The sequence below is a fragment of the Drosophila takahashii genome, chromosome 2R (assembly GCF_030179915.1).
Source record: "Drosophila takahashii strain IR98-3 E-12201 chromosome 2R, DtakHiC1v2, whole genome shotgun sequence".
NCBI lineage: Eukaryota > Metazoa > Arthropoda > Insecta > Diptera > Drosophilidae > Drosophila > Drosophila takahashii.
The window spans coordinates 11,820,819-11,824,122 of NC_091679.1; positions in this window are offsets into that span (position 1 = coordinate 11,820,819).

A 3,304-nucleotide genomic window follows, 5' to 3' on the forward strand; every position below is an offset into this window, starting at 1 on the left:
TAGATCCACCGCTCCGTTTGACGGGAGGCAAGATCGTCGCCACAGTTACCATCGAGAGGCACCATCGGCGACCATCGACACGGGCGCCTAGAGAAGCTTCGTCAGCAAAGCGGTCGCAAACCGACTCGACTCGGGGCGAAACATCAAAGAAGTTCGCACCCCAATATCTCTGGCGGACGGATCCCCGAAAGAAGTCACCAAGGCCCTGCACGCACAGGTGCGCCTGGACCGTCAACATGACCCTCCTGGTCCTGTCAACAATATTGAACGAAGTAAACCTCGGGACTAGCTTCCTAGCTTCCTAGCCTGCACCTAGCTCCGCCTGCCACACGAAGAGCAGAACAGCTACCCGAGCGGCTACCCAGCGGGAGCAAAGGACCAACGAGGGAACCACAACAGATCCCAACCCGCACAACGATGGAAACCGGCAACCCGGATGGGGTGCATGTCATAACGCCCGGTGTCATAACGCCCGTGGGCGTTATGACACACTCAAAAGTGTCATAGGGCCCGTGGGCCTTATGACACACTTCAAAGTGTCATAACGCCCGCAGGCGCTATGTCACTTTTTTTGAGGGCCTTATGACACACAGGAAAGTGTCATAACGCCCTCAGGAAAAAAATATATTTAACTAATACTTTAGTAATTAATGTGATTTCTTTTAGATTTTTATGTCAGTTTTGGGTGAAATTTTCTGCTGACCGTTTTTTAGAGTTCCAATTTTATATTAGTTTAGATTATTTATATAAGTAAAAAAGTCGTATTCAGGTTGAGCGCGCGCAGTAAACAATAATGCGGCTTGCACTTTTATTCAAACAAATTTTTGTCTGCGCCCTTTATAACATTTTATTGAAATACTTGTAAGTGCGAGTAACATAGAGGCAATGTAGTAATCAGTTGTGTATAATAATTCAGCGATGAGTAATGTGGTAGAAGTCAAGTATTTGTAGTGAGAAAAAGCGCCGCAGACAAAAATTTTTTTCCAAAAAAATCGCGCGATTTTTTAGAAAAAAAATTTTTGTCTGCGGTCTATTTAACAATTTATTGAAATACTTGTAAATGATTTTCAACTATCTGGCTGCAGTTCGGGCAGAGCATTAGAGAGTTTTTTGAACGCTGTTCCAGATTTTTGAAGCACTCAAAGCATATTTTGAAGTGCCAACATGGAAGGAAAACTACGTCCTGCGGCCTATCAATGCAAATAATACATTTTAGCACGTCAGCCATTTGGCTGAACTGCAAAGTATTTTCCACATCTTCTGAATCAGAACCGGAACATAACTCCTGAAATGTTTAACTGACTAAAATATGAAAAAGCATGAAAGGTATCATAACAAACGGTACTCTCTTCTCGGTAATCTCATTGATTCGAATGGGCTTTACAACAAAAAGTAATTCTCTTATCGGTATTCTCATTAACTCAAAATGCATTTTAGAATTTTTTAGAAGTTGCGGGCGTTATGACACTTTTTAAAGTGTCATAACGCCCGGGGGCACCATGACATTTTTTGAAAGGGCGTTATGACACTCGTAAAAGTGTCATAAGGCCCACGGGTCTTATGACACTTTTTAGTGTGTCATAGCGCCCGCGGGCGCTATGACACCGGGCGTTATGACACGCACCCACCCGGATGTGCCACGATCTCCCCCGGGAAGCCCGCAAATAATTGGGAAGTACCAGCTACTCGCTCAATCGAATGCGGAATACGTTCGGTGGCGCAATCCATTCCGGAGTCACAGCCCTCACGGACACTTGGCCACAGTCGCAGAACCCCCGCGTCATCGACGACCAGGTGCACGAACTGTTACAAGACCATCAACAAAAAAATCAATCAATAGTTCGATTTTATATCGATTTTTTACGTTGGGAAAAACGGGTATTACAGCCCTGTTAGAGCCCTATTGTGTCAGTTAACAGCTGTAAACGGCCAAAAAAACACCGGTTTTAGGCGTGTATTTTTAACGAAGCCATTTATGCCAGCATCTTTGTATTTTTTCTAACTTTTTTAACTTTGGCGAAATGTAGCTTCTAAACTAATGAATGGAACTCAATGCAGTGTATAAGAAAGTTGGCGGACATTCTATTACCTGTAAAATGAGTTATTTATGGTTAAAATCGGTTAACCACAACTCAAGTTAGAAATTAAAAAAGTGTCAAAAACGTTTTTTACACTTAAAAAAAAATTTTATCCCTAAAAAAATTTTAAGTGCCATTTTCTTAATCAGGTAGACGTATCTTATCGGAAAACAAAGGTTTCATTCATGGTATATTTCATCGATTTTTTTTTGTAAACTGGTGTAATTGATCGCCAAATACTGCAGAGAGCTTCATTGGTGTTTGAATTAAGAAAATCCATTGGTTTTTGGCTTTTAATCGTTGCCATGAAAGGGATTTCGACGATGTAACAGTTTAGAGGTTTACGCCGATGGATCGGCGTCGGCGTGGGGGTCTAGAAAAGCCGGCGGCCGGCGGCGTACGCAGTAGAAACAAAATTTGTTTTTTAAATAAAAGTTTCCTCAATTTCTTCAAATTTTTATTTATTTTTCTTTTTAAACAGAATAACATAATTAAGCGAACATAAAAAAATTAAAAACAATTTAAGACTTCTTTTTCTGAGAGATCATTGATTACATTTTCCCTACATTATTTAAAAAAAATTAAACAGAATTCTTCTGCGAGATCAATATCTAAATTTTTAAACTTAAAAATATGAATAAACAAAAACATAACTTAATCTTTCTTTGCATGTTTTTAAACTAAACAAGAGAGAACGCTATAGTCGAGGCACTCGACTATTAGATACCCGTTACTCAGCTAAACAACTTAATATGTTTTTCGCCGCTCGATTTTTACCCAGGGATCTCTTTCTAGAAGAGGCTTTCTAGAACTTTTAATTTTGCCAATTCTTCCGTCTCTCTCTAGCGCAGGTGAATGCACTTGTTAAAAACGTATACGAGCAAAAAGAGACAAAATGCGCGCCCCATTTCAAGTGACCACAGAAAAAAAGGCAGATTTTTTCCAATGCCATTTCCTAGATGGCGCTAGTGTATATTGTATTGCGCCATCTACCGCCTGATATTGGTACTACTGGTCATGAAATGCGGAAATGTAGGCGGTGGCCAGGTTTAAGCGTTTATTGGCTTTGTGGGCGTTAGAGTGGGCGTGGCAATTTTTTATTTGGCCAATCGATAGGTATTGACGAAGCGAATACATATCAGTTACTATTTTCATAATTGCTTCAAAACTGTGGGCGTTAGAGGAGGCGTGGCACCTTTTTGAAACAAACTTGCGCTGCGTAGGAG